Genomic DNA, 5,753 nt, shown 5'->3' on the forward strand with positions numbered 1-5,753 from the left:
CCAAATCATGACTATTATTTCTGGCTGTATGCAAAAGATAAAGATAAAATTAAGATAACGTAGCGCACTTACAAAAAAAAAGAGATTATTAAGGATTATTGATTTGGCTTAAACGCCCATGATACCGCCTTCTGAGCAGGATTACCACCAGACCAAAAAAATTTGTAACGTTCAAACTCTTAAAAACGTAAATTTTGATAGGAAAGTCTATTTTCATGGCAGGGTGCCTTTATATTAATATCGAGAGCTTTACATGAAGAGGGGAGGGGGCGTTTGTCGCCTATATAATTTGAAAAATATTTTTGTACATAATCTCATTAAAAATCCTCCCTAAAACTTTTAAAAGGTGCCTATAAAGTATACAATAATAACAATTCATGCTTTTTTACCTGCAGGAAATTTCTTTTTATTCAACTGTAAGTGCTGCTTCCAGTTAACCTGCACATTAGAAAGACGCCCCCCCCGATGCGTTTATATAGCCCCAGGCAAATGTTTTGCTTATTTTGTTGTTGTTGTTTTTAATTGCCATCTTTGGTGTTTTCAAATAAAAGTTTACAAATAGTACATACAAAATGAAAGGCAAACCAATAAACACAATACAATTTAGAGTTTATCAGAAAAGAAGTTAACAAACTAGATTTTTTTTTATTGTTAAATTTCAATAAAAACGGTCTTAATAAGTCTAGATTCTTAAAAAACCCAAAAAATCATTTTATTCGCTTCCGTCCCGTTTAATAATTTAGATTGACCTTCTCCAGTTTCAAATAGTATTACTTCTTCCAGCTTTAAATTTACATCGCTCTAACATGAAGATTTAAGCAATTCCAAGTGACAGAGTTTTGTTTTGTTTTTATTTTATCGAACAAAATATATTTCAACCGTTGTCTTCAGTTTTTATACGAAACAGCAGTTAGTTTACATAAAATGCCTTTTTCTGTTTGTAATTTGAATCGTAACTCTCAAAACCAAAAGAAATCAATAGAGACTCATATATTTTATAAAGAACTATCGTAGCCGTGGCCAAAGCCGTGACTAATTGGCGCTGTTTAGTACTGCGCATAAAACTGGTAAAAATTTTTTAACGTCTATTATTTTTTTTATCAAGAAATAAAAGAAGAGTTCATACAATTCAACTTCAAGAATGTGATCCTAAAGCTGTTTTGATGGGCCTCGCAAGTCTAGGCACGCACAAAGAATTATTAGGGGAGGAGGTCAAACAATGAAAAAAAAAATTCATATCCGAAATGAACCAAAAAATTGAAATTTTTTTTCTCAAGAATATTTTAATATCAGTGAACATGAGGGGCACAAAAAGCATTGGGTCTTACATAGCATAAACAGCAATTTCCGTATGTTTCAAATACCTAAACGGAAAAGGTCGATGAGTTGAGGACAAAAATAATAAAAAAGATCAAATTTTGCAAAAAACAAATCGATATTTTGCCCCAAATTTTCACTTATATTTGATATTTTCAAATTTTTGATTTTCTAATTAAAAAAAAACATAATGTCTCAATCTGATATTACAACCTAAGTTAACACAGCCTTGGGAACTGCTCTTACCGTTGTGCTACACTGATAAAAGTGGCAAGTAACTGAACATTTGGAATTGCTTGAAAAATAGTTCACAAATTAAAAAATATTGTGGGACGAAGAAATAAATGGCAGATGGAACAAAAAGATCAGTGAGATAATAAAAATGAACTGGAAAGGATTTTATTTAAAAAATTAGGGGGGATAATAAAAAAAATACAATTTAATAAAGAAATGCGGAGAAATTTAAGTTTTCAGGGGGTTGGGGCACCAGTCCAGCCTGCGTGGTCCCTAAGAATCAGTTTTTAAGTAAACTGTAAGCCTACCCTATACAGATAAAAGACTGTTAATCTTCTTCATAAAAATGGGCATTAGTCTAGTTGCCTTTTTCGGTACTAGTGCATTAAACGTACTCTTTTATATACTGCTAAAGATATCAAGTTTGGTTAATGCTTATGAAATAAAATAGGATGAATATATAATAGTTTAGATACAAATTTTGGGCTACATATTTGCACAATAGGGGGGGGAGTGGTAGGGGGTAAAGAATACCATATATTAAATTGCAACCTAAACTAGGTACCTTCCCCCTAAACCCCAAAAAACAACAGTTTAAATATCGTAAACGCAATGAAAACTACTCTTTGCATTCCAATTCTTAATAGCGGTCGCTTGAAATAACCAGTTTGGCAGTTTCTACCAGGTATCTTTAGCATCTCCAGTTTGACATTCCATATACAGTTTATAAAAGAGTGCGTTTAATGCACTAGTACCTCTTTTTCTAAAGCCAAATATTTAGTGATTGTTCTTTTCTGAAGAAAACATACTAAACACACAAGCAGTACCATTAAATTCTTTATTTTATACTATTTCCAAATATCATGGCCCATTTTCTGAAAATACACCCTCCCCCTGATGGTCTAAGTTATACCCCTAAGAATACATTGAAAAAAAAAACAATAAAATTCTTAATTTATAATATGAAATAACACCAAACAATATAACAAGAAATAATGTCATCACAAGATTCAACACAACGATGAAATGTATTTATGCAGTTATATATGGGACCACAGATGGGGAGGGGGGTATAATGTCAAAAAAGTGACCATGATATTTTGAAAAAATTTAGCACAAAATCGGAAATTCCGGCTCAACTAACCCACCTCCCTTATCAATGCTTAGATATAACCAAAAATGGCTCATTTTTACAGTTTCATATATTTTGTCAATATCAGCTGTTCATAATACCATATAAAAAGAACAAGTTTTGTATATAACCTGATATTATGTCCAACCAATCAGAAGGGGGTGGGAGGTGAGTTTTTTACGCAACGAATAATACATATATCATCGGTACTTGTCATTTAGCTGATACACACGCAGGATAGATGCGAAAGGAAACTAGTCAAACCAGTATCAGTCAATAGAGAATTCGATCGCAAAGCATGGTTTGTCATGGCGTTTACAATATTTAAACTACTTTTTTTTTTAGGTTTAGGGGGAAAAAGTATCTAGGTTAGGTTACCTATTTAATATGCACCATGCTTTACTCCCCTCCCCTAATTTGGAAATATATAGCCCAAATTTGTTTCTATATTTTCATCATATTTTGTTTTATATCATTAGCATTAACCAAACTTGACTTCTCACGTGTTCTCGCTAACTGAAGAGTACCATATCATCTTATAATCACTTATTTAAAAAGAAATTATAAAGAAAACAACTTTGATTATTATTTACCTGTTTTTATTATACATTTTCCTTCCTGACTTCAGCTTGCGCCTTCTCCATATTATTTCAGTATGACTGTTGACTGAACAAGATTCAAGGTCAATTGATAAAATTGAAAGTTGGCTAGGTTACTAACTGACTATTCTTACTTGTCACTAAACAAATGATAATCTTATGCTCATGAAAGAGAATGTTATCTTAAGTTACTATTTGAGCAAGCGAAGTGGGTATTTTCTCATCCTAATAACTGAGTGATTACTTGATAAGATTAAATGACCGCGATGTGAAAGAAAGTCCACACTCATGTCAGAGTAATTAAAATGGGAACAGCGGATTTTTTCGCAGGGGAAAAAATAGATTACTCAGAAAATTTGAAACTTACTCATCATTAAAAAGCGTAACATAATTGTAACATAAATTCAGAAACGTAACAAAAATGTAACGTTTTTAGGACCGTAACGTAAAACGTGCCGTCTTATTTAAAACGTTCCAAAAATGGTACGAACGTAACCTCAGCGGCAACCAGAGTTGAAGTTGTCAACATTTAATTCTAAGGTCTGTTAACCTCAGGTTCCAGAGTTGACGTTGTCAACATTTAACTTTTAAGGGGTGTTGTTTACTATAATGCAATATTGCCGGAACAGGAAAAAAATATGCCGGAACCTTTGATACTTTCTGATGAGAAGTTTTACATAAGTCGCAAGTTCGTTAAAGAATATTTACAACATAACAAGCATTATTTTATATTCTTCTGGTAAAACAATTTAAGTAAAAAAAACAAAATTTTTTTCAACTTAAAATAAGGAGCAACATTAAAACTTAAAACGAACAGAAATTATTACGCATTTGAAGGGGTTGCCCCCTCTTCAATATTTCGCTTATTGCGGAAAAGTTTGACTTTTTGTTCAAATTATTGAAGAATAACTATTAGAACAATAGGCCTTTTTAAAAGTTTTAAAAAACTTTTGCGTAAAGTGAGGTATTGAAGAGTGGGCAACCCTCTCAAATACATAATAATTTTTGTTAGTTTTAAGTTTTAATGTTACTGATAACTTTCAGTTAAAAAAAACTAATTTTTTTATTTTAATTTCTGGCCGTTTTTTAAATAATGCCGAGAAACATCCCCTCCTCAAAACTTCCTGAAAGTAGTTCCAGTCTCAGTTGCAAGTGGTTAGAATCTAAGTATCCAAATTCGTAGTTGTACCCGTTTTAGTAGTAATTGTCCAGAAAGTTTCAAATTAACAACCTAAGCCACTCCTAAGGTATTGTATATCCCATACTATTGATAGTTTAGATGCCCACAGTACCTTTTGATTTTGTCTAGAATACCTCTCAAAATTCCCTGAAGCTTCATCTCAACACCCTTAACTTTGTCAGACACACCAAGGATCAAAAATTTCCCAAGGATAAATCCTGCAATTAACAGTTTAATTAATGAAGATATAGAGAAAACAACAGGTGAAATGATTAAACAAAGTAGTTGAAACAAAAAATAACAATTTTTAAGTATTAAAAATCCAAATATTTTGACTCCGCATCTAGGAGCCTTTATCAACGAAAATAGAAATGAATTAAGCAAAATTAAACACAACATATAAAAAAAGAAAGAAAAACATACAAGTAAAGTTCAATTCTTAATAACATTCAAATATTACTGAACCAATCACAGCAAATAGCATTAATAGTGAGTAAGTAAGTAATTTTTATTGTCCTAAAGGTCCTAGGGCCATGGCAATACAAAAAAAGGAAATTCACTTTTAAATAATTTTCATTACATAAACGTAACTTAAACATCACATAACACGAAGAGAAAAATAAATTACAAAACAAAGAGAAACAAAATTCACAAAAATCTACTTCTGTGCTCCGTTGCCAACATGAAAAATCGTCCTAAATTTTAATACTTGCAAAATATTTATCCCTCGTTAAATTCACCAGCCATTTCTCATCAAACTCACACATTCCACAGACTTCATCTCTAAACTCTACACACTCATGCATCACGTGACCCACACTCTCATCCATACATCCACATATCCAGAAAAAGTAAGGACCATCCTGCCTTACCTCCTCCCTAAATACTTCCTTCTGACCCCAAGTGGAAAACTATTCCCCTTAATTCAATTACTTACTTCAATTCCTTTTTTTTAAATTCACCTTAAACAAAATCCATTCCCTCCATGTCTCCTTCGCCGACGTGTAGATGCGAAGGGAACAAGAAAGGCTTTTTTCATACTGCCAAACCACTATATCTTGATCACGTAGTATATTACCCATCATCTTTGCGACCTTATTCCACTAATCCATTATTCCACATTTCCCCCACTCCACAATCTTGTAAAATATTCCGTCTTTGTGTACTTTTTTGTCTTGTTTGACGGGTAAGAAATAAATAAATCAATAAAAAATCCCTAACTCGAGGAAAAACATGTGATTTCCCAGAATATAAGGAAACTACATTATATTATATAAATTCCTATTAAAAT

This window comes from Artemia sp. Qi Xiang Cuo, chromosome 11 (assembly GCF_049724085.1).
Source record: "Artemia sp. Qi Xiang Cuo chromosome 11, ASM4972408v1, whole genome shotgun sequence".
In the NCBI taxonomy this organism is placed as follows: domain Eukaryota; kingdom Metazoa; phylum Arthropoda; class Branchiopoda; order Anostraca; family Artemiidae; genus Artemia; species Artemia sp. Qi Xiang Cuo.